The 27,305-nt window shown below is 46.1% G+C and overlaps 1 protein-coding gene across 1 annotated transcript in view; it reads right to left on the bottom strand.

Annotated features, from left to right (window-relative positions):
* The window catches only part of LOC128902117 (spindlin-Z), a 108,036-nt gene extending 81,238 nt beyond the window's left edge, over positions 1 to 26,798 (bottom strand). The window contains exon 1 of the mRNA XM_054184508.1: positions 26,526 to 26,798. The gene's annotated coding sequence lies outside the window, so the exon portion shown is untranslated. The remainder of the gene's footprint in view (positions 1 to 26,525) is intronic.
* Positions 26,799 to 27,305: the final 507 nt, after the last annotated feature.

Genomic DNA, 27,305 nt, shown 5'->3' with positions numbered 1-27,305 from the left:
GAGGTGATTTATAGCAACTGGCAAGTGATTATAGACCCTCATGAAATGCCATGCAAGCAATCTTTGTTGAGAAAGTTTGTGCAGAGTGCACCATCAAATTATTCCCATGCTTTGTCAACAATGGTCTGGGGAGGATCTGATACTGATACACCAACTGTAAATGAGGTGGCTAACAAGGTACAACAGTATGAAGAGTCTCTCTCCTCCCCTTACTGTGGAGAAAATTGTTGAGCAAACCAAGGCAATGGCTGATCAAACTAAGACCATTGCTGAGACAGTGGAGAAAATTACTAAGGCAATAGCTGAGCAAAATGAGAAAAATGATAAACTTTTTCATGAACTGCTTGAAAAACTGTCTGAGAAGGGGAAAGAATCCCACTCCTCCCCTGAACAGACCCATGTTGCAGTCATTAAGAAAATATGCCCTCCTATGAGACCAACTCAAGGGAAACAGGACCCACTCCGAGATTTCCTGTGGCTTTGCCTCTGCAACTACGGAGAGGACACAAGTAAGTGGGATAAAAAAACTACTCTATCCCTGCAGGCTCGAGTGCTTGAGTTGCAAGGCAAAGCAGATGGAAGAATTTCTGCATGAGGGTGGCTGCTCCAGTCCATGGTAAGCGATGCTCCAGTCCATGGTAAGCGATGCTCCAGTCCATGGTAAGCGATGCTCCAGTCCTTGCAGGAACTCATCTGCTAATTGTAGATGTTGTCCTCAACATTAGGGGGGCCCTGCCTCCAGCCAGGAGGAGGAGAGGGATAACAGAGTTTATTGGACTGTGTGGATTCGATGGCCTGGCACATTAGAGCCACAGAAGTATAAAGCCCTGGTGGACACTGGTGCACAGTGTACCCTATTGCCATCGAATCATAAAGGGACAGAATCTGTTACCATTTCTGGTGTGACAGGCAGGTCTCAAGAATTGACTGTACTGGAGGCCAAAGTGAGCCTGAATGGGAATAAATGGGAGAAGCACCCCATTGTGACTGGCCCAGATGCTCCATGCACCCTTGGCATAGACTTCCTCAAGAGAAGGTATTTCAAAGACCCAAAAGGGTATCAGTGGGCTTTTGGTATAGCAGCTGGAGAGACTGAGGACATTACACAGCTGTCTGCCTTACCTGGCCTTTCAGATGACCCTTCTGTGATGGGACTGCTGAGGGTTAAAGAACAGCAGGTGCCAATTGCTACTACAATGATGCATCAAGGACAATACTACACCAACCGAGACACCCTGGTTCCCATCCAGAACCTGATTCGTTGGCTACAGAGCCAAGGAGTGATCAGCAAGACTCTCTCACCCTTTAACAGCCCTATATGGCCAGTGTGAAAGTCTGATGGAGACTGGAGATTAACAGTAGACTCTGGTGACCTGAATGAAGTCACACCACCACTGAGTGCTGCTGTGCCAGACATGCTAGAACTGCAGCATGAACTGGAGTCCAACGCAGCCCAGTGGTATGCTACCATTGACATGGCTAATGCCTTTTTCTCTATTCCTTTAGCAGCAGAGTGCAGGCCACAGTTTGCTGTCACCTGGAGAGGCATCCAGTACACCTGGAATTGACTGCCCCAGGGGTGGAAACACAGCCCCACCATTTGCCATGGACTGGTCCAGACTGCCCTGGAGAAGGGTGGAGCTCCAGAACACCTGCAGTACATTGATGACATCATTGTGTGGGGTAATACAGCAGAAGGAGTTTTCAAGAAAGGTAAGAAAATAATCAAGGTTCTTCTGAAAGCAGGTTTTGCTGTAAAGAAAGGTAATGTCAACAGACCTGCATGAGACATCCAGTTCTTGGGAATTAACTGGTAAGATGGGCATCGCCAGATCCCAATGGATGTGATGAACAAAATAACATCTATGTCCCCACCTACTGACAAAAAGGAAACACAAGCCTGCTTAGGTGGTGTGGGTTTCTGGAGAATGCATATTCCAGGTGATAGTCACATTGTGAAACCTCTCTATGAAGGGACTTGAAAGAAAAATAATTTTATGTGGGGTCCTGAGCAATGACGGGCCTTTGTGCAAATTAAACGAGATTTTTCATGCAGTAGCCCTTGGACCAGTCCAAACAGGATGGGACATTAAAAATGTGCTCTACACTGCAGCCAGGGACAATGGCCTGTGGCGGTGTGCTCTCCCCTTTTCCCCCTTTCCTCCTCCCCCGGCTCCTGCTCAAGCCATGGCCATCAGTGGGAGTTGTTATGAGTTGCACTTGAACTGTGGGAGATGGCTGGCAACATAACCAAAACACTGTCTGGAGTGGGAACCTAGGTATCTTGTTCCCATGGGAATATGACTATAGGTCAATTATCTTACTCTATAAATAGCGGACAGCCCAAGAGCCCCTTTGAGCTCTCCTGCACGGCAGCGGGCTGCACAACAGGATCTCCCCTTGAGCGGGGACGCTCGCTTAAGGTTCCACTCCTCGAGGCTGAGAGATCCCTTGCCACAACAGATCCTCGGTAAGTGACTAAGAGCATGCTAAACTCTGAAATCTTAGCTAAGTGATATAAAGGACTGATTGCACATATATAATCCTTTAGACATAAACCATTGACCAAGTCTGGGACTAGGATTGGATCCAGTCGCACCTAGGCTCCTCTCTGAGAAGGAGTTTAGAAAGCCAGGGGGTCCTTTCTGAACCTCATGACTCAATGGGAGGGTCTCCCTGACAGCTTGTCTGACCCTGGCCTCTATGCAGTAAATAATCAAGTGTACCTTGGCATCGAATCTCGTAAAACACTGTCGCATTCACTACTAACTTTGTTAAATCACTGTTTTATATCAATAAATATTTTACTCCTTCTCTCTTACAAGTGAAGCTAATCACTCCGCCCGCAACACCTGGTGTAGTCGGCAGGAATGTCAGGAGTTATCACTGATTATTTACAGAGGCATGGAGTGAACCCGAGCCCCAAATTCTCAGAGGAATGGGCTTGTGATAATTGGTACAATTGGGAAGTCGTTGAAGAGCACTTAAAAGCTATTAGGGGCCGTACAAAGGATGGAAGAAGATAAGGGAGTCATCTGCAAGACGTTAGGCACTTGTTTAGAAGCCGGGTACCAAGACAGGGAGAATAGAAATAGGAGAGAGCAGGACCTAGAGAAGGGAATAGAGAGCAGGAAGGCAACTGAGTTACTGCTATCTTTTAAAAATGAACAGCTGCAAAAACAATTGCAGGAAGAAAAGGAGAATCATAGAATCTTCATGGTTGGAAAGGACCTTTGAGATCATCGACCCCAACCATACACACACCCAAAAAAACCCAACGAAACAACCCACAAACCACCACAAACAAACAACCAACCTACAATCTCTGCCACTAGAGCATGCCCTGAAGTGCCAAATCTAGATGTTTCTTAAATACCTCCAGGGATGGTGACTCAACCCCCTCCCTGTGCAGGCTGTTCCAGTGCCTGACCACTCGTTCAGTAAAGTAATTCTTCCTAACATCTAATCTAAACCTCCCCTGCCGCAACCTTCAGAAAAGGCGGAAATTGGGAGAAAAGGTCGAAATGATGCTTATACAGGCTCCCCACCCCCCTGACATTGTGCAGATTAGGAAACTGATAGTATCCCCTGAAGATTGGGACGGAAACATTTGGGGTGATCCTGATGACAGCGAGTCAGAAGATGATGTTCCTTTGTTCCCCACAAATCCTCACAGATATGAAGCCAGACCCATTGTTAAAACAGAAGTAACTGCGGGACCTCGGGGTGGTAATCCACAGCATACTACACAAACCAGTCCCTGGGATCCGTTGCAATTGACAAATTTGCAAGAGAGATATAGCAGAAATCCCGGTGAAACTGAATACTTGGCAAGTATGCTTAAGTGTCAGCGACCGAATCATGTTAAGCCAGGATGAAGCCAGTGGCTATTGGGGTCCAGGAGTTTTCTTAAATTTAGGACCTGACCCGGCAGATACCCCCCATTCTATCACCAGCCGAGTAGCTTATTGGGCGGGAGGAATCGACACCATGGAACGGGGTGAGCCCTCTATAATCCCCATCAAATCTTTAAGTGAGTTATCCACAGCCGTCACAAAAGCCGCTTGCATGCAAGCCATGGATGAACGAGGACGCCACGATGTCCCACTATCTGCTGCAGTAGATTTTGCAATGTTAAAACCACTGGTCAGAGGAGCCCCAGCAGTTCTTAAACCTCACCTAGTTGCAAAACAGGATGAGATTAGAAGAGATACCGAATTTAATACACAGGGCAATCGTCCTCCCAGGCAAATCCCTACATGGGCAGAATCAATGCGCAGCATTGTTATCTACTGCCGTGACACGGGCTGGGACAACGGTGCAGCAGTTGAAAAACAAAGCCAGAAATCCCAGGGTGGAGATCACAAAGTAAGACCCGTGAAACAGGGAACAGGAATTAAATCAAAGGGAAATAAAAACTTGCAAACAGAGTCTCAAGAACGGAGGAATGAATTGTGGAGGAAAGCATTAGCACTAGGCATTCCCAGAGCCACGATTCAAGGTCGGCCTACTGGCATTATCTTGAGTCTGATTGAAGCATTCCTGAAACAAGATAGCGGTGTGTCGTGGTTTAGCCTCAGACGGCAAGAAAGAACCACGTGCCGCTCGCTCGCGCCTTCCTAATACAGGAAGAATCGTAAGAAAAGGCAAGACTCTTGGGTTGAGACAAAGGCAGTTTAACAGAACAGCAAAGGGAACAGGCAAACAACAACAACAACACGGACAGGGGAATATACAAACACGATTACGGAACCGCCGCTCCCCCGCCGCTCGCCGGCCGGACCCGGGACGCCCCAGCCCGCTTTTAAGCAGCAACTTCCTGCCCCCTCCCCCGGCAGCTCAGGGTGGGCGTGGCTCACATGGCATGGAATACCAGGAAAAGTTAACCCTATCCCCACCGGAACCAGGACATTATCCACCCCTTATTCCATACCATCTATGCCATGCCCAGCAGGTTCCAATGAATTGCCACCACTTTCCCCTGTTATATATATATATATATACACACATATAATACCCTTAGTTTATGGGTCATCCCTCCAAAGTGTCCGTTGAGTTCTTTTAATCCACGGCTTTGGGCTCCATCTGTTAGAACAGTCTCTCAGGGCAGGTGAGATGCTGGGTGGTGCTGGTCTGTTGCATGCTGTATTTTTTTTCGGAGCTTGTGACTGGTGCACCTGGTGTGGCTCATGCACGCAGTCCGTGGGCTGAAGATGTAGATCTTGAGGAAACTGCTGGGCGCCGGCTGCTGAGATCACTTCTTATCCCATCATCCCTGTGCCTTACTTGTAGTACAACTGATAGCAATTATAGCAATGAGGACATACAGTGGCAGGGTTACTTAGCAATTAACAGCACACAATCTGATTCATTGGCTATTCTCGCCCAAAATCAGATCTCCATGAGGTACACATCGGACTTCCCCATCCTTCCGCATCACCCACCAAGCGCACCCAGGTCCTTGGGCAAAAGCGATCCCACGGATGGGTTTGCCTTTGCCTGAGGCAGGACTAACCCAGACTGTCTTCCCTAGCATATTCTTCATGTGCACTACGGGGACTTTATCTCCTTCTACAGTACGTGGAAGTTTTGATTGGGCAGGGCCAGCCCGATTGGTAGGTCCCCTGGTGTTAACTAGCCAGGTAGCTTTTGCTAAATGCGTATCCCAGTGTTTGAAAGTCCCACCACCCATTGCTCTCAGTGTAGTTTTTAACAGTCCATTGTATCGTTCTATCTTCCCAGAGGCTGGTGCGTGATAGGGGATGTGATACACCCACTCGATACCATGCTCTTTGGCCCAGGTGTCTATGAGGCTGTTTCGGAAATGAGTCCCATTGTCCGACTCAATTCTCTCTGGGGTACCATGTCGCCACAGGACTTGCTTTTCAAGGCCCAGGATAGTGTTCCGGGCAGTGGCATGGGGCACAGGGTATGTTTCCAGCCATCCAGTGGTTGCTTCCACCATTGTGAGCACATAGCGCTTGCCTTGATGGGTTTGTGGCAGTGTGATATAATCAATCTGCCAGGCCTCCCCATATTTGTATTTCAGCCATCGCCCTCCATACCAAAGAGGCTTCAAACGCTTGGCTTGTTTGATCGCAGCGCATGTCTCACATTCATGGATGACCTGTGCAATAGTGTCCATGGTCAAGTCCACCCCTCGGTCACGAGCCCATCTATATGTCGCATCTCTCCCTTGATGGCCTGAGGAGTCATGGGCCCACCGAGCTATGAATAGTTCACCCTTATGTTGCCAGTCCAGATCCACCTGAGCCACTTCAATCCTAGCGGCCCGATCCACCTGCTGGTTGTTCTGATGTTCCTCCGTGGCCCGATTCTTTGGTACGTGGGCATCTACATGGCGTACTTTCACAACCAGATTCTCTATCCGGGCAGCAATATCTTGCCATAGGTCAGCAGCCCAGATGGGTTTGCCTCTGCGCTGCCAGTTGCCCTGCTTCCACTGCTGTAACCACCCCCACAGAGCATTTGCCACCATCCATGAGTCAGTGTAGAGATAAAGTACTGGCCCTTTTTCTCGCTTGGCAATGTCCAAAGCCAGCTGAATAGCCTTCACCTCTGCAAACTGGCTCGATTCACCCTGTCCCTCACTGGCTTCTGCAACCCGTCGTGTAGGACTCCACACAGCAGCCTTCCACTTTCGATGCTTTCCCACAATCCGGCAGGACCCATCAGTGAACAAGGCATATTTCTTCTCATTTTCTGGCAGTTTATTATATGGTGGGGCCTCTTCTGCACGCGTCACCTCCTCCTCTGGTGACATTCCGAAATCCTTGCCTTCTGGCCAGTCCATGATCACTTCCAGAATTCCTGGGCGACTGGGGTTTCCCATTCGAGTTCGCTGTGTGATCAGTGCAATCCACTTACTCCATGTAGCATCGGTTGCATGATGTGTGGTGGGGACCCTTTCTTTGAACATCCAACCCAGCACCGGCAGTCGAGGTGCTAAGAGGAGCTGTGCTTCTGTACCAACTACTTCCGAAGCAGCTCGAACCCCTTCATATGCTGCCAATATCTCTTTTTCTGTTGGAGTGTAGCGGGCTTCGGATCCTCTGTATCCACGACTCCAAAACCCTAGGGGTCGACCTCGAGTCTCCCCTGGTGCTTTCTGCCAGAGGCTCCAGGTAGGGCCGTTCTCCCCGGCTGCGGTGTAGAGCACATTTTTAACATCTTGTCCTGCCCGGACTGGCCCCAGGGCCACTGCATGGACTATTTCCTGTTTGATTTGTTCAAAAGATTGTCGTTGCTCAGGACCCCATTTAAAATCATTCTTCTTCCGGGTTACTTGATACAGAGGGCTTACAATTTGACTGTAATCTGGGATATGCATTCTCCAAAAACCCACAATACCTAAGAAAGCCTGTGTTTCCTTTTTACTAGTTGGTGGAGACATAGCTGCTATTTTGTTGATCACATCCATTGGAATCTGACAGCGTCCATCTTGCCATTTTATTCGTAAAAACTGGATCTCCTGCGCAGGTCCCTTGACCTTACTTCGCTTTATAGCAAAACCAGCGTTCAGAAGGATTTGGACTATTTTACTCCCTTTCTCAAAAACTTCTTCTGCTGTGTTTCCCCATACAATGATGTCATCAATGTACTGCAGGTGTTCTGGAGCTTCACCCTGTTCCAGTGCAGTCTGGATCAGTCCATGGCAAATGGTGGGGCTGTGTTTCCACCCCTGGGGCAGTCGATTCCAGGTGTATTGGATGCCCCTCCAAGTGAAAGCAAACTGTGGCCTGCACTCTGCTGCCAAAGGGATTGAGAAGAATGCATTCGCTATATCAATCGTGGCATACCACTTGGCTGCCTTGGACTCCAGTTCGTACTGGAGTTCTAGCATGTCCGGCACAGCAGCACTCAGGGGTGGCGTGACTTCATTCAGACCACGATAGTCTACAGTTAGCCTCCACTCTCCATTAGATTTTCGCACCGGCCATATGGGACTGTTAAAGGGTGAGCGAGTCTTGCTGATCACTCCTTGAACCTCTAGTTGACGAATCAGCTCATGGATGGGAATCAGAGAGTCTCGGTTAGTGCGATACTGCCGCCGATGCACCGTTGTGGTAGCAATCGGCACCTGTTGTTCTTTGACCCTCAACAACCCCACAAAAGAAGAATCCTCCGAGAGACCAGGCAAGGCAGACAACTGTTTAACTTCCTCTGTCTCCAAAGCAGCTATGCCAAAGGCCCAGCGGTACCCTTTTGGGTCCTTAAAATACCCTCTCCTGAGGTAATCTATACCAAGGATGCACGGAGCCTCTGGGCCAGTCACAATGGGATGCTTTTGCCACTCATTCCCAGTTAGGCTCACTTCTGCCTCCAGTACAGTCAACTCTTGGGATCCCCCTGTCACCCCAGAAATACAAATGGGTTCTGCCCCTCTATAGCTTGATGGTATTACAGTACACTGCGCACCCGTGTCCACTAGAGCCTTATACTCCTGTGGGTCTGATGTGCCAGGCCATCGAATCCACACCGTCCAATAAACCCGGTTGTCCCTTTCCTCCACCCGGCCGGAGGCAGGGCCCCCCTAATACTGGTCATAGTATCCATTACTCACTTCTTGCATAAATGACTTGGAAGTTCCTTCAAGAGGATCAGAAGCAAGATCAGGCCTTCTGCTTTGTCTGGGGAACGGCCCACTGGAAACTGGGGCGGCACTTTTCCTGGAGGGATCCCCTTTTGTGGTTGTCCTTCCTTGCAACTCCTGTACCCGTGTCCGCAGGATCGAAGTAGGTTGTCCGTCCCACTTCCTCATGTCCTCTCCGTGGTCCCGCAGGTAGAACCACAGGGTGCCTCGTGGTGTGTACCCTCTGTACTCTCTCTCTCGAGTGGGGAAATGCCTGCTTCTAATAGCTGAGACGCTGGCCCGTGCAGGTGGGGAGTAGGACATATTCTCTTCAAGTTGCTGGACCTTCCGCGACAGTTTCTCCACAGCTGAGACAAGGGGGGAAGAGAGACTTTCTTCATATCGCCGGATCCAGCCAGCCACCTCATCCACCGTTGGTCTCTCTTCACCTTTCCATTCCATTACTGCCAGTGAGTTGGCATATGACGATGGTGCGCTCCGTACAAACTTCCGCCACATGGGCCTTGTGCATCGCACCTCATCAGGGTCTGTGGGTAAGTCTGCATTGTCCAAGTCATAATAAATCATCTCCCGCACGGCTAATTCTCTCAGGTACTGGATACCTCTTTCCATGGTAGTCCACTTGCTTGGCTGACATACAACATCCTCACTGAAGGGGTACCTCTCCCTCACGCCTAACAGGAGTCGTTTCCAGAGGCTGAGGGCTTGGGTCTTCTTCCCGATCGCCTTGTCAGTGCCGCCTTCCCTAGACAGGGATCCCAGCTGCCTGGCCTCCCTACCCTCTAATTCCAGGCTACTGGCCCCATTATCCCAGCACCGGAGCAGCCAGGTGACAATGTGCTCGCCTGAAAGTCGGCTGAAATCTTTTCGCATATCGACAGCTCACTCAAGGATAGGGATCGAGTAATTATCTCTGGTTCTGCCTCTTCCTCCTGCTCTCGTGATGGCCCTGGTTCATCATCATCTCTTACTAAGCGAACTGATTTCTTTGTGTACTTCTTCTTCTGTATGGGGGCAACTGATACTGGCATGGGTTGGTTCCCTGGTTCAGTGGCAGTGGCTACCACGGGGGTTGCAGTAGCCGCAGTGTCCGTCGCAAGGATTGCAGCAGCCGCAGTGTCCGTCGCAAGGATTGCAGCAGCCGCAGGGGCCGCCGCAGGGGCTGCAGCAGCCGCAGGGGCCGCCGCAGGGGCCGCCAGTCTGGTTTCCATCTCTTCCCCTTGAGGGTGCTGCATAATTCTGAGCAGTGCCTGGTAGATACTGGCCAGGGCCCAGCACAGCGCGGTGAGTTGTGCCTCTCTGGAATAGCCGCAGCATTTTCCCTTCAAATATTCTACCACTTTATCAGGGTCCTGTAATTGTTCAGGGGTGAAGTCCCAGACCATTGGAGGTGAGTAGTTCTCTAGGTACCTGCCCATGCTCTCCCACATGCCATGCCACCCCTGACTATCCAGCCTCGGAGCAGATCTCCGGGTGGTAGTCTTAAATAGTCGCTTAACCCTAAACAAGACCTGGAACGTATTCAGGAGACATAGCACTAGGAACACGCTAGTTTGAGTATCCCAAGGATATTCAAAATTCTCAAAAGCTGTCATACCTGACCCGAAGGAGAAAAGGGAGGCAAAAGGGCTGGGGAAATTATTAACAAATTCTGAGAGACGGTGTCCAATGTACGGACAGGACAGCAAAACCACATAAACACCCCAAAATAGCCGTCTGAACAGTGATGTTATCATATCATAAACAGATATCGCACAGGACAGCAGAATGATAATCCTCATCCCTTTTCCAGACATGGTAAACAGCATCGCAGGGAGTACATAAGCCATATAGGAATTTATGTAACACAGCCATGAAAACAAACCAAGCAACATGATGACCAGTGACTACTTACCTAATAAAATAAATGCATACAAAAAAAACCCAAAACCGTTTTTTCCACGTTCTAGTTGGATTCTGTCGTTATCTCAACCCTTCGAGCCCCACGTTGGGCGCCAAAAAGGACTGTCATGGTTTAGCCTCAGACGGCAAGAAAGAACCACGTGCCGCTCGCTCGTGCCTTCCAAACACAGGAAGAATCGTAAGAAAAGGCAAGACTCTTGGGTTGAGACAAAGGCAGTTTAACAGAACAGCAAAGGGAACAGGCAAACAACAACAACAACAACAACACGGATAGGGGAATATACAAACACGATTACGGAACCGCCGTTCCCCCGCCGCTCGCCGGCCGGACCCGGGCCGCCCCAGCCCGCTTTTAAGCAGCAACTTCCTGCCCCCTCCCCCGGCAGCTCAGGGTGGGCGTGGCTCACATGGCATGGAATACCAGGAAAAGTTAACCCTATCCCCACCGGAACCAGGACACGGTGTAAACAGAGACTGTATTTCAACTTCTTTAAAGGAGGATAATCCCTTTCTCCCTCTTAAGGGGGAATTGCAGGACACCAAGTCAAAAAACGAGTGATGTCCGGAAGGCAATTGGGCCTGCCTGTCCGGAAAGTGGAGGCTTATCAGTGGATAAGTGATGATGGCCCATACATATTAATTCCAGTTGGTCCTCGAAGACAATTAGTAAAGTTTTTAATAGATACGGGGGCACAAATTTCAATATTAACACAACAAGATGCCGAGAAGCTGGGCGTGCGATCTGGATGGCAAAGAGTTAGAATTACAGGTGTGAACGGGGGAACTGATGTATGTCAAACTGCTAAGGTTAGTTTATGGCTCCCGGGCGAGAAGCGCACATCGTCTACTTGCTTTGCAATTGAAGTTCATCATGAAAATACTTTAGGTTTTGATATTTTAAATGGCGGAACCTGGTGTCTGCTGGACGGCAGCGTGTGGTCTTTCGGCTCAAGCACTGACCTTAACCCGTGCGGAAACCAGGAAGCCGCAGTGCAGGTGCTCCGCTCAGCCCCTGCGCTCCCGGAGTCAAAGATTACAAATGTACCGCAGTACCCGATCGCTGCTGAGGCACGAAAGGGCATTTCTGAAGTCATAGCTGATTTAGAGAAAAGACAAATTATCTCCAGAACCCACTCCCCGTATAACTCACTCATCTGGCCGGTTCGGAAACCTGATGGAAGGTGGCATTTAACAATCAATTACTGCGTCTAAATGCTAATACAGCCCCAGCCCCGCTAACGGCTGCTGTACCAAACATTGCAACTTCAACAGCTACTCTGCAAGCAGCTGCCCACCCATGGATGGCGGCATTAGATGTAAAGGATATGTTCTTTATGGTTCCCTTGAAGGAGGAGGATAAAGAGAAGTTTGCTTTCACTTGGGGGGGAATACAATATACCTTTAACAGACTCCCACAGGGGTATAAACATTCACCCACAATTGCTCATGCCGCGCTTGCCGAACTTTTACAGACAGTCTCACTCCCCCAAGGTGTAAAACTGTCCCAATATATAGATGATATTCTGATCGGAGGAACTTCTCCTGAGACAGTGGGGGAAGCAGCAGCAGCGTGTCAAGCACTAAATAAAGCAGAAATTGAGGTGCCACCTGGAAAATGTCAGGGACCAAGTAAAGAAGTAAAATTTTTAGGCGCTTGCTGGATAGCAGGCAGTGCTGTGATTCCTCCAGATACCTTAAGAAAAATTGAAGAGCTGCAAATGCCCCAATCAAGGAAGGAATTACAACAATTAATGGGAACTTTAGGATACTGGAGGAAGCATGTGCCTGGATTTTCTATAATTTCCTGTCCATTATACTCACTTTTACGGAAAGGCAAATCCTGGGAGTGGAGATCAGAACATAATGAGGCAGTAAAAACTTTAATCGAAGAATTAAAAACATACCAGAGTCACTGGGACTGGTACACCCCCGTGACCCTATCAGAGCAGAACGGGGTTTCGAAGAACATGCTACTTATTGTAATCTGTTCCAAACTGGCCCCGATGGACCAAAAAGACCTCTATTGTTTAGCTCAACTGCATTTAAAGAGACAGAACAACGGTACTCTGAATGGGAAAAGGGACTTTTGTCTTTAGTCCACGCACTTAAACAAGTTGAGAAAATACATCAGGGACAACCTGTGCAAACTAGAGGACCCTTTAATTTACTAGAAGCAATCCTTAAGGGGACTGCTCCCCCAGAAGGAGTCACACAGAAACCCACTATCAGAAAATGGTATGCCTACCTAACGGGAGTAGCAGAAAATATGCAATTAACTGAGGGACACACCAAGGTTTCCAAATTGCAGATGCCTGTAAACACAGATCCTTTAGCGTTACAACAACCTTTTAAACCTTCACCCATTCTGGATGCACCACCCCTTACTGAGAATACTCCAACGGAAAACATTTGGTTTACAGATGCTTCTGCGAAAAGAGTAAATGGTAAATGGCAACATAAAGCTGTTGCATTAGATATTACCTCTGGCAAACAAGTAGTAGAGGAAGGTGAAGGTAGTGCACAAGTAGGGGAAATAAGAGCAGTTGTTTTGGCGGCACAGAATGGAGCAAAAATTATATATGTAGACTCTTATGCTGTATGGGCCGGTGCCACACAGTGGCTCTGTCAATGGGAAACCTTAAACTGGGAAGTAAATGGATCCCCAGTTGCGAGAAAGACAGACTGGCAACTATTGCTGGATATAGCCAGGAAAACACCTTTTAGGATTGGATGGGTTAAAGCTCATGCTAAGGATAATCAACCTGCTACAAAGTGGAATCAAAAGGTAGATGAGCTAACCAAAATTAGGAAAATCACCTTAGATTCAGAGTGGTATCGATTGGGAGAGTGGTTACATCAAAACTTAGGCCACACAGGTAAATCAGCACTTTACTTTACTGCACAGAGCAAAGGCTGGCCTATAAGCTGGAAAATTTGTGAAACTATTCTTACAGAATGTCCCCAGTGTAGACTGAGATTGCAGGCAGATCATCCTGCTAAAGCACCACCTCTACATATCAATGAAGGGAAAACACTATAGTCTACGTGGCAAATTGATTATACTGGACCATTCAAATCCTCTGCAGGATATTGATATATCCTCACAGGAGTGGAGGTCATCTCCAGCTTGCTTATGGCCACTAAATGTCAGAGAGCTGATGGAAAAAATACAATCCTAGGACTATCGTTATTGTTCTCAAATCTACCTACTCCTGATGTTATCCAAAGTGATAATGTCTCACATTTTTCATGTAAAGAAGTGCAAAATTGGGCAAAGCAAGAGGGAATTAAATGGGTATTCCACACACCGTACTACCCTCAATCAAATGGGATGGTAGAAAGAGCTAATGGCTTATTGAAAAAGAATCTCAAACCACACGAGGCTCAATGGGATAGGAGACTTTCCAAAGTAGTCCATCAATTAAATAATCAATATGGGCCCACTGGAAGCCCTGTAAGACGAGCATTCTTTGTAAAAACTGAGCTCAGTGTCCCATCCAATGAGGAAAAAGAATATCCGACAACATTACAGCCAGGACAGCCTGTGATTGTCTGTGACCAGCCACAGGTATTGTGCCTGTTCAGACTCTCCCCACCGAAACAAGTCTTTGTTTTCTCTTACAGCAGCCTGCAGGATGGCAAACAGAAGTGCTGTGTTTGTGTTAATATTCCAAACCTCAGCAATGCTGCTTCTAACCTGTGGTCGAAGAACTCTAGAGTGGCCATGGTCTCAAGCTCGTGTTAAGCATACCAGGAGTATGGGAATACACTCTAGGAAGGGAGACTTAAATCTTTCCACTGTGGTCACGCATGGAAACAAAGTATACTTAGAAAAGGAATGGAGCTGGGATACAGACGGAACTAATAGAGTTCTCTGACTTCAGGGAACAGCAGGGAAAAGAATTCAAATAGGGTGCCAGATGATCAATGGGTCTACCCATGAGAAAGCATCTCAGATTTCAGTGTACAGCACTGTATCAAACCAAATAATCAATGGTACTAAACAGTGCGCCTCTGAAAAATTGGACTGTTGGTACAATTTTACCTTAGTACAACCTGTTTTTTGTAGTCTGTCTCTGGGCTTGCCATAGTGTGGGACTATCATTTAAATTCAAAATTGACATTACTGAGCCTCATATGACAACTTCCACACCGATTGTAAATGATGAGAAAACTCTATCCCCACAAATTTCTGAAATTGGACCATATGTGATCAAAAATACAGGCCAACAATGAGTGTTATTTAATCCATCATGGTCTCTTAAACGAGTAGAACTACTGATCTACTGATGCAAATTAACATCTCTACCATCGAACCAGCCTGTTCATCATTCCTGAGTACATCCTATGCAGGATGGTTAGCATGATTACATGGGTGAACATTCACCTCTCCAAGACAAACAAGGAGAGATGCGACTGGTATCATAGGGACAGGACTGGGAGTCTTAAATAGTATAGATGCTGAAGTACTTGCAAATAAACTAAGCACAACAAGTGATTTAAACAAATTGGAACACCCATTGTGATCTTCCCTATTAGCACTGGGAACTAACCAATGGCTCTTATCTGATGTATTGCCTCAGTGGGAAAGAATTAATAAGAGGGATCACCAGTTGATTGTGGATGCACCTGGTGTAGCCCAAACCAATGTTTCTCTAGCTCTTAGTTGTATCCAAGCTCAGCTGTGGATGCAATCTACGGTAGCAGCAATTGTACAAGAAGGTGAAGAAGGTACCTTACCCACTGAAATTCGAAAAGTAATCTGGAATAATGCAACTGAATTTGAAAGGGAATTTCAATCCTAGTGGTATTTAGTCAATTTCACTTACAACCCCATCTACAGCTTTTGTCCTAACAACACCCAATGCTTCGGTATACACCATATACCCAATCATTGCACTAGGATTAAATCACAATGGAACTATACTCTATCCATTAGAACATAGAGTGTGGGCCCAATGGAATGGGAACAAATGGCAGACCGTTCATGTTAATGCCTGCTTTGTACGAGAACAACAAGGAATTATTTGTGAGAGTAACACCATCAAAGCCCAAGATGTTTGTCTTGACACTGAACAGAATGTTTGTCATTTTGAAATACATCTCGATGAAAATCCTGAAACTGTACTTACATATGTTGGGAAAGGATGTGTTTGTATGAGAACCCTTTGTAATACTATATTCGTAGATAATGTCACTGTAGATACAAGTAATCACTCAAATGTTTGTGTTTGTAATTTTGCTAAAATTATGGGATGTGACTTCAATTATTCAGCTCCTGTAATGTCTTACCAATTGCTACAATCTAATTATACATTGATTTGAGATTTGTTGTCTACCCCTATCGGAATGAATCTTACATTGGTGTCCTGGTTTGAGGTAAAACAGAACCAATTTTCTGATTTGTAATTTTACTTTTTAGCTGGGCCTCTTCTAACTGACTAAAGTCTGAAATTAACACCATGTTGTTCAGACACTGTTCGCTCTCAGAGTGACAAGACCTGATTATACCAAGGAACGGTATGCACAGAGGCTCTTGCTTAGACTTATTGCTATAACAACCAAGGTCAGCTCACTTCGCTGTTTGCCCCGTTAGAGGGTCAGAAGTGGAGAAGCATAGAGGGGTCCCACCTGCAGGGAGGAGCAGACAGGACAGGTGACCCAAAACTGACCAACAGGGGTATTCCATCCCATCTGCATCACGCTCAGTATAAAAGCTGAGGGATCAAAGGGTCAAGGCAGCTCCGGCTCACTTTTTTTCTTCAATGGCCAACGTCTGAGGAGGACCCTGTCTGTTTGTCTGCTTTTGATCCCGATCTGAGCATCCCTGACTCTAGTTCCGGAATTCAGCTCCTGTCCGTCGCTGACTCCAGTCTGGGACTTTCCCTGTGTCTGCTGGTGACACGATCGCCATCCTGGGAGCTGGATACGGTTTTGTATATATTGTATACTTTTTTTTCCTTTAATTTTTGTTATTCTATTATTGTTTACTATTTTATTATTTATTATTATTTTCATTAAAGTAGTTTAGTTCTTTTTCTAAACTCGTAAATCTCCTTATCTCTTCCTCTCCTCTCTTTGGAGAGGTGGGGGGAGGGCCATCTGTCATTCTGATTAGCCAATCCGGCCAAAACCACAACAATTGGTGAAGAAACTACTACAACATGATGACCTGTGTCAGCTGCTAGAACAAATCCAGAAGTATGATACAGAAGAGCTACACCGTGTCTTTGAAAGAGTAAAGAAGGATGGAGAACACCATTGGTGGGAAATTCTTCTTGGATGGTCACCAAGAGCAACGGGACTGTTTAATTGTATGCTTCACCCAGTTGTGATCTTGCTAGTTCTAATTTTAATGTGTTTGTTGCTTATAGTTATGTTGTATATAAAAGTTTGATACTTGACCAAACAAATAACCCAACTTCAACCACCCAAAACATACAAATTAACAAATAAAAAATTGTGGCAGATCTACGAGCAGAGGCCTGCGTATGGCCAAGGACACAGTGAGCAGAGCACACAGAAACAGGAACGCAGATGTCGATATGGATGGAACGAAGAGGAACTGGTTCAGTATAAACATGGAACAAGAAAACAGCTTCACGTGCTTATCTTGGTGGGAACTGAACAAGGCGACTGGGTTAGTGATCTGAAATATGTGTTTACTTGCCTAGCAGATGCATGGAAAGTTTTAGAGCTCGGGTATAAAAGCCAAGGCTTGAGAAGCAATAAACGATTTTGTGCTTATCACAGCCGGAGTCCGTGCCCTCATACACCACAACAAATAGCTGTGCTTTACTGTCTACTTACTGTGAATCTGTAAGCGCATTAGCTAGTATGCTATTAGCATACTATTTATGGCACAGAGGCAAGAGGTGACCATACCACCACTCTGTGAAGGTAAGATGAATTGACTATAGTCACAGGGTGGAGTGTGGCGGTGTGCTCTCCCCATTTCCCCCTTCCTCGCCCGGCTCCTGCTCAAGCCATGGCCATCAGCGGGAGTTATGAGTTGCACTTGAACTTTGGGGGATGGCTGGCAACATAGTCAAAACACTGTCTGGATTGGGGACCTAGGTATCTTGTTCCCATGGGAATATGACTATAGGTCAATTATCTTACTCCATAAATAGCGGACAGCCCAAGAGCCCTTTGAGCTCTCCTGCACGGCAGCAGGCTGCACAACAGGATCTCCCCTTGAGCGGGGACACTCGCTTAAGGTTCTTCTCCTCGAGGCTGAGAGATCCCTTGCCACAACAGATCCTCGGTAAGTGACTAAGAGCATGCTAAACTCTGAAATCTTAGCTAAGTGATATAAAGGATTGATTGCACATATATAATCCTTTAGACATAAACCATTGACCAAGTTTGGGACTAGGATTGGATCCAGTCGCACCTAGGCTCCTCTCTGAGAAGGAGTTTAGAAAGCCAGGGGGTCCTTTCTGAACCTCATGACTCAATGGGAGGGTCTCCCTGACAGCTTGTCTGACCCTGGCCTCTATGCAGTAAATAATCAAGTGTACCCTGGCATTGAATCTCGTAAAACACTGTCGCATTCACTACTAACTTTGTTAAATCACTGTTTTATATCAATAAATATTTTACTCCTTCTCTCTTACAAGTGAAATTAATCACTCCGCCCGAGACATGGCCCTACCTGGAGCCTCTGGCAGAAAGCACCAGGGGAGACTCGAGGTCGACCCCTAGGATTCTGGAGTCGAGGCTATAAAGGCTCTGAGGCCAACTATGCCCCAACTGAGAAAGAAATCTTGGCAGCACATGAAGGAGTCAGAGCTGCTTCAAAAGTAGTTGGTACTGAAGCACAGCTCCTCCTGGCACCCCAATTAGCAGCACTTGTCTGGATGTTCAAGGGTAAAGTTCCTTCTACTCATCATGCCACTGATGCTAGCTGGAGTAAGTGGGTTGCCTTAATCACACAGCGAGCTCGAATAGGAAACCCAAATAGTCCAGGAATCGTAGAAGTGATCACAAACTGGCCTGAAGGCAAAGACTTCACAATGCCACCAGAGGAGGTGGTGACTCGTGCTGAGGAAGCCCCACCACATAATGAACTCTCAGATCATGAGAAACAGTGTGCCTTGTTCACTGATGGATGTTGTCATATTGTAGGAAAGCATCGAAGGTGGAAAGCTGCTGTGTGGAGTCCTACATGATGAGTTGCAGAAGCTCCTGAAGGAGAAGGTGAATTGAGTCAATTGGCAGAGGAAAAAGCCATCCAGCTGGCCTTAGACATTGCTGAATGAGAAAAGTGGCCAATACTCTATCTCTATACTGACTCATGGATGGTGGCCAATGCTCTGTGGGGATGGTTAAAGCAGTGGAAGCAGAGCAACTGGCAGCGCAGGCGTAAAACCATCTGGGCTGCTGAATTGTGGCAAGACATTGCTGACTGGCTAGGAAAACTAGTTGTGAAAGTACGCCATGTAGATGCCCACATACCCATGAGTCAGGCCACTGAGGAACATCAAAACAATCAGCAAGTGGACCAGGCTGCTAAGATCTTCCAGACAGATTTGGACTGGGAACATAAAGGTGAACTGTTTTTAGCTCAGTGGGCCCATGACACGTCAGGTCATCAAGGAAGAGATGCAACATATAAATGGGCTCCAAGGGGTGGATCTAACCATGGGCGCTGCTGTGCAGGTTATCCACGATTGTGAAACATGCACCTAAATCAAGCAAGCTAAAAGGTTAAAACCTCTCTGGTATGGAGGATGATGGCTGAAATATAAGTATGGGGAGGCCTGGCAAATTGACTGTATCACACTCCCACAAACCTGCCAGGGTAAGCGCTACGTGCTTACAATGGTGGAAAGAAGCACCGGATGGTTGGAAACCTAGGCCGTACCCCATGCCACTGCCCGGAATACCATCCTGGGCCTTGAAAGGCAAGTCTTGTGGCGACATGGTACTCCAGAAGGAATTGAGTCAGACAAGGGGACTCGTTTCAAAAACAGTCTTATAAGTAATTGGGCCAAAGAACATGGCATTGAGTGGGTATATCATATCCCCTATCATGCACCGGCTTCTGGGAAAATTGAGCAATACAATGGATTATTAAAAACTACCCTGAAAGCAATGGGTGGTGGATCTTTTAAAAATTGGGACAAGCATTTAGCACAAGCTACCTGGTTAGTTAACACCATTGGATCCATCAATCGAGCTGGTCCTGCTCAATCAGGCCTTTTACATACAGTAGAAGGGGATAAAGTCCCTGTGGTGCATGGAAGGAATATGCTGGGGAAAGCTGTTTGGGTTTTTCCTGCCTCAGGCAAAGGCAAACCCATTCGTGGGACTGTTTTTGCTCAAGGACCTGGATGTACTTGGTGGGTGATGCTGGAGAATGGAGAAGCTCAGTGTGTGCCTCAAGGAAATTTGACCCTGGGTGAGAAGACTTAATTCTGAGCTGTATGATGTTAATTGTTATATGATACTAACAGTGTTCTAGAAGTGTTTTAAGGATGCCACAGTGGTGATGAAACCTGAGCTAGCTTCATCAAGTGGCATCCAGCAAAACTCTTCAAGATGGACATGCTACCTGTGGGCATGGACCACAATGAATTTCATTCATCCCTCAGAATTTCATTCATCTTTCCTCCCCTGAGATTCTGCTACGAGAGATGAAATCCTACAGTTATGAACTAAACGGACTTCGTGAACTTTTGCAGATAGAATCATAACTGAGTAACCTGCATATATCTATTTTTATATATACGGTGTATGGATAGATTTGATAGATCAAAGTATTAGTGATCTGAGCATGACGCAAATGGTATGGAATGAGGGGTGGAATGTCCTGGTTTAAGGTTAAACTGAACCAATTTTCTGTTCAGTAATTTTAGTTCTTAGCTAGACCTCTTCTAACTCTCTGAAATTAACAGCATATTGTGCAGAAAACTGTTCATTCTCAGAGAGATAAGACCAACATTTACAATTAGTGCCAAGGAATGGTATGCAGAGAGGCTCTTGCTTAGACTTATTGCTATAACAACCAAGGTCAGATAATTTTGTTATTTGCCCTGTTGGAGGGTCGGAAATGGAAAAGCGTAGAGGGGTCCCACCTGCAGGGAGGAGCGGACAGGACAGGTGACCCAAAAGTGACCGATAGGGCTATTCCATCCCATCTGCCCCATGCTCAGTATAAAAGCTGAGGGATCAAAGGGTCAGCTCTCTCTTCTTCAACGGCCCACGTTCGAGGAGGACCCTGTCTGTTCATCTGCCTTTGATCCCGATCCGTGTGTTCCTGAATCCAGCTCTGGAATCCAGTTCCCACCCGTTGCTGAGTCCAGTCTGGGACTTCCCCAGTGCCTACCAGTGACATCATCCTGGGAGCTTGATACGGTCTTGTATATACTGTATCTATTTCATTATTTCCTTTTTATTTTATTATTAATATTTCATTAAAGTAGTTTAGTTTCTTCTAAACTCATAAATCTCTTCATCTCTCCTCCTCCTCTCCGTGTACGAGAGGCTGGGGGTAGCATCTGTCGCCGGTCATTGGCCAATTTGGCCAAAACCACGACAACTGAAATCATCAGCAAGGGTGAATTAGAAGAACTTAAACTGCTTACTACACTGTTGTGGGTTTGATTTTTTTCCTACAAAAGATTAAATCCCTCAGCATCATAACAGTATATGATATTTTCTGTTTATGTAAAGGTCTTTCAGATTTTTGATGGAAAACAATTAACATCCTGCAAAAGTTTTTAAAAAAAGAAAAGGGGGAGGAATACAGTTACATGGATATTTACATATCCATGAAAATAAATGAGAAGCAGAAGATCTTAAAGAAGTATTGAAGAGGACAAATAACCATTTCAAGTTATTTGTTGAAAAATTATTTACTGGACTATGAAAAAATGTACTTTCAGAGAACACCTGCATGAGTTTGTGAGTATATGAAAAATTTTTGCTCAAAAATTAGTAAAACTTGCTTAAGCCAAGGAACTTCTTTTAACTGAGCTGTCAAAACCAATCTGTAGCTCAAGAATTAACACTGTATTCAATGCTCACTCCCCCTTGCTAGAGTGTTTTTTCAGAACACAAGACACATAGCATCTTGGGAAAACAACAGTCCCCTTGTGAACTGGATCAGTACTTGACAGCATTTACCAACACCTTGAAGTAATTTACAGATGTGAGAACTCAGCAGAGAAAGAAGGTGATTTTATTATGTTACTGTACTTCAAAATATTACATAACTGGAAGGACTGTCTGTGAATAGGCTTTGCCTGTGAGGAATTGCCTCTACAGACAAGCAAAAAGCGTGACTCGAACATTTCATTCCTCTTGTCCTGTATTAGCAAAGAGGTGAAAAATTATAGAATCATATAATGTGCTGGGTTGGAAGGGACCTTTAAAGGTCATCTAGTCCAACCCCCCTGCAGTGAGATCTTCAACTAGATCAGGTTGCTCAGAGCCCTGTCCAACCTGGCTTTGAATGTCTCCAGGGATGGGGCCTCCACCACCTCTCTGGGCAACCTGTTCCAGTGCCTCCCCACCCTCATTGTAAAGAACTTCTTCCTAATGTCTAATCTAAACCTACCCTGCTCTAGTTTAAACCCATTGCCCCTTGTCCTATCCCTACATGCCCTTGCAAACAGCCCCTCCCCAGCTTTCCTGTAGGCCCCCTTCAGGTACTGGAAGGCTGCTTGTGTTTCCTTGTTTTCCCTGATTCCCCTTTCCGGGTGGGGAGGGGTCATCGGGTGATAGAATAATTGTCCAAATGACAATAAATTGTTATGAGTTTTTTCAAACCATAACAGGTGTAGATAGGTGGAACTTTTTTACAGAATTCAGCATAATGGCAGCTTAGTATACTTTAGAACAAGCCAGTGAACATCACTGGAAAAGTCAAGCTTACTTCTTCATTTTACAAATGACTGACAACATCTGGGCAAGGCAATATCAACTTAACAAGCAGCACCAGTGATAGACATCAGTTTGCTAGGTAATGTTATACTTTACAACCCACTCAGCATAATAATCTTAAAACAGAATAGTTACCCATGTTCCCTATATTAATTACTTGTTCTGACCTAATAGTAATCTAGGGAAAACAAAAAACCCACCAAGCAATACAGTGGATAGAATTAAAAAGCCTTCAAGGTACACATTCAAAGGGAATTGTCATCTTAATAGGCTACACCCAAAGTTACATAGGGAACTTGGGATTCAGGACTACCTCTGAACCACTAGGAAGACTCCGAAAACAGAAGGATGAGAAATCATCTAGTGACCTTAAACACAGCAACACATTTTATTGGAGCACTTTCATCCTAAAGCACTTCCAAACTTGCAGATACAAGCAGTCTTAAGCTTAAGCAGTCAGACAGGCTCCCCAGAACTCTAACACTAAATCAAACAAATCAAAAACTCCAAAAAGGAACATTAAGACTAACCAGGTTACCACACACCACTGACCACTCCCAGGAAATGGAGCTGCAGGGATTGAATCCAAGGCACTTCAATTAAAGTAGCTGGCACTGTTAGTACAAGGGGACTATTAGCTACAATGTGGTCAAAGAATAGGATCTGCATATAGCTATGCTAGAAGTGTCAGTGAAAATAAAGAGATTATTTCAAAGATAGCAAGTGGACTCAGCAATTGGTCACAATGATAAAAACGTTCTCGCTATAAACGGCTACCGTAAGTCATCCATATAAAAACAACTGGAATATTATTGGGAAACAAAGAGATGAAGTTCTCTGTTCAAACTACCACCTGTAACTGAAGGTCTAAAGTTCAGCAGCTCATCTGCACGCTAAGCATTGTTGAAATCCATAAAGTTACTCTTAAAATTAAGATCTACTCTCACCACTAATTAGAGGTGCAAACCTTGAACAGCACATAAGAGCATTCAACAATAACATTAAAAAAAACCAAACCAAACACACACACTAAAAGCTAACCTTAGCAAAAAAGGCTCTAAAAGCCTACCTGTAAATGTTTACAGTATACTGTCAGTAACTCTTATTTTACAGATAGATCTCCAAGAAAATCTCATCAGAAAAGATCATTTAACAACAGATCTCAACCACCTTGCAATAATTGCAGATACTAGAATGCAATTAGGTAATATTTAAATCTAATATAGTTACCACAGTTGATGACAACAATTTGTAATAGTTCTACAACCTGATGAAATACATATACAATAAAGTTTCCAAGCAAGTCAAACAAGACTTGCATAACGTGGATTTACAGCAGTTTTACAATGTACGTTACACAAAGGAAATATTAAAAGGTAGTCTCCAATTGTAGAAACATTCTCAACCTCTCTGATAGCCAAATCAATTCACCTCCCAAATTCTGCATGCCATCACCAAATTCACAGTTTAGATTAAGACAGAAAGTTAAGTCCAACCACTGCCACATGGTAAAAACATTAAAAAATACTGTATATTATTCAATTAAATAATTTCACCATTACGTGAAAATTACTTTAGTGATCCCAGGATCGTTTTTGACTGTTCATAGATAAAACACGAATTAGTTAACTAATTTGTTAATAATAGTTAAAAGTAACTGAGCGCTGCACAAATCTACTGACATATCAAGTTACAGACTTTCACTCAGGCTTTTTCCATCTATAAGTATTACAGTTGGCTTGGGAGCCATGACACAAATACACATTCCAAAATGCAATTTGGATGACTCCACTCAAGTTATACATTGCGGTAAACTCAATACTATAATTTATTTTCTCCTCCAGTTAATCAACACTCGTTAATGGTGATGGAAAAAGTGGAAGAAGAAACAAACATAGACTAAAGAAATTATTAATATATGATACTTAATTCTAGCATTAAAATGCAGTAGCTACTTCTGTCTCAATAAAAACTATGATTATGCTATGCCAGTGTTTCTCCACTAGAAGCTTCCAAAGCAAAGTAGCCAAAGAAAAGAGTTAGGACATTACTTTAGGGCACTGCTCTGATAGGAGTAATGGCTATCAATGTGTACATGCTTTGAATAAAGACTGTGTTTTCAAATATAATCTTTGAAAAATGAAACATTTACTATGAGTTACAGTAACACATGTATTTAGAAAGCAATAGAAAGTATCACATCCTTTGCACCTTGAGCATTCATCCTTAAATTAAAACCTAGATATGCTGTTCCCTAGCAGATCATTTTAGATAAGCCCAAGAAATTCAAATGTTATTTTGGCTTTATGTCATTTAAAAAAAAACAACACAAAAAACAATGAAATATAAGCTATTTTCATCAGAGCCAGAAGGGAGTACTCTGAATAACTGAGATTGGAAAGTGCTGAACTGAACGTCTGCCTTGTGTTAGGAGAGGTCAGAAAGATGCTGTGTTGTAGTTCAGTATCGCACTTCACAATGCCACACCTTTTCTTTTTTAAGAAAAAGTGCTCCTTTTAACAACAACGACCAAAAAAACCCTGCTTCCGTTTGCGCTATTATCACCACAAGGGCAAATTAGTCTGTGACAGAAAATTAGCAACACAAAGAGGCCCGGCAAGTGTTAATTCCAGTTTTATATCCCGTGAGCTATTTAAGATACTAACAAGGAGATACAGAGAAAGCCCAAAACACCAAAAAACCTATACTATGATTTTTCGCTACACAACGCCTATTCTAACATAACTAGTTCAGGTCTTTTTAATAAGACTGTGCCAAGTTGATACCTTATACTGAACTACATCCTAAAATGAAAGAAATAGCACTAGATCATTTCGTAAGCATAATACAGTATTTCATCTCTGCCAGCACTTCGGTGCACCAACGCCCTCCCCCAGAGATATGCGCATTCTAATCAATCCTCTCTCAGCATGGCTCAGCCAGTTCTCCCCCTCCCTCCAGGCCTTGCTAGGCTCACAAACCCCCTCTGATTTTAGGTTTCATTTTGTTGTAAACAGCAAAACGAAAGGAGAAAGCCTCCAAGCGAGGATCCTTACCCTTGAAATCCCACCATGCGCGCAATAAGGAGGGTGATTTTTTTTTTTTTAATGGGAGATGAAGGGGAAGAAACAAAAGCTTAAATGGAGGAGAGGCTAAGCGGCGGAGACAGTGGGAGAAAGAGGAGAGCCTGGCGAAGGAGCAGGGCGAGCGTCAGCCATGTTGTGTGTGTTGGTCCAGTATTTACAAACCTGCATCTGCAGCAGCGTTTTGAGTCTAAGAAAGAGGGGAAAGAAGGGAGGGGGAAAGAAAGGAGAGGAGGGAGGAGAGAGAAGGAATCGAGGGAGGAGGGGAAAGCGGCGGCAGCGGCAGAAGACAAAGGAACTCAACAGAGCGCGCGCATACACACACTCTGAGTGTCCCAGACAGCGGCAGTGGCGTGCGCAACCCCAGCGCTGCTAGCCCAGCACGTGAGCAACTTCCCCAGCTCCAGCCTTTGGCTACTGCGGTGCGGCCGAGCCCCACCACCCCCCTCACATCCCCTTCACCCCATTTTCTCGTGGGGGGAGCGGACGGATGACAGGGTAAAGACATGCCTCCCCCAACGTGCGCTATCGACAGAAAGGCTTATCTGTCGGGAGCCCCTCGGCGGACCCCAGCCCACAGTACAATAGCTCTACAGAGAGGAAGGGGGGATGTGCAGCTGCGACCCCTCCCCTCCAGCAAGGGACGAGGGGTGTGTGTGTAGATACCGAGAGGGGGCGTGCCAAAGGAAAGCAGCAGTCCCCTGGAGCCCGGAAGAGCGGGGGTTGCCGAGGCGCTACGTGGGAAGATAGAAACAGCAACACGGGCCCGAGGGCCCCCACTCTCGCCCGCCTCTCGCGGCTTCCAGGTGGGGCGCTGAGGCGGGCAGTGAAGAAGAAAGGGTAACAGATGCGTAACACCACAAGTACATAAATAACGTCAACCTCGGGGAAGGGAAGGAAAGCTAAAAGCAGCGGCTCCAAGCTCATCTCACAGCGACTCCCTCCGGCTCTGCCCAGTACTAGGCTAAACCAGGCCAAGGGCGGCGCGATAGGCTGCGCTTTCCTCCCCCTCCCCCCCTTCACTACTCACGTACCTCCTAGGGGGATGGGCGCCTGGGAGTGCCAGGAGGACGGCCTAGGAGCGTTAGCGCTGCAGCAGTCTTCCTGTCTCACTAGGCCACTCAGGTTCTCTGCGGCAGCAGTAAGGACAGCTACTCCCCTTGTCTCGTTTGTCCCACTCCGCCGTCACTACTGCCGTCTCCTGTTCGACTCTGCCACATTTGGATCCTCCTCTCCGTACACGAGCTCCACCGCCTCCTCACCTTCCTGCCAAATAGTGAGCTACCCGCATCGAGACGCTCAAAACACAGGGCCGGACACCGCCCTCCGCCTACGCGCAGGCGCATTGCAAATTCCGAACTGCGACAGGAGCGCAGGAAGCAATCCTCCACCCAGTCCACCACTATTCGCTAGCGCGCAGACGCTCCCGTAGCTGCCGTCTCCCTCCACTCTGTCGGCGGTCGTAGTGGAGGGTGGTATGGGGTCGTCCGCAGAGGGTTGTCCGTTGTCTCTTCTCCAAATGCAGGCCACTAGGCCTTGGGGTGGTGAACGTCTGCCTTTCCCTGCCCGTCCACCGCAGTGGGTCCAGTGCTGCCTCGCAAGACAGCGATGTCCCCTTGCCATCATATGAAAGAAGTGTGTAAGCCATCATAAGAAAGAAAATTCAGCTATGGATATCCTGTGTTACAAATTCGGCCCCTACCGACTGAGGAGAGAGGCTGGGATGCAAACTATAGAATTGCAAAGGTAAATATTTATTCATGTGCATGAGATGTCTCAGCCAAATGGTGCACCCAAGGGATTTTTCTTTAGGG

This window comes from Rissa tridactyla, chromosome W, assembly GCF_028500815.1.
Source record: "Rissa tridactyla isolate bRisTri1 chromosome W, bRisTri1.patW.cur.20221130, whole genome shotgun sequence".
Lineage (NCBI taxonomy): Eukaryota > Metazoa > Chordata > Aves > Charadriiformes > Laridae > Rissa > Rissa tridactyla.
The sequence above is the reverse complement of the archived record's forward strand: the minus strand, read 5'-3'. Positions and strand labels throughout refer to the sequence as shown.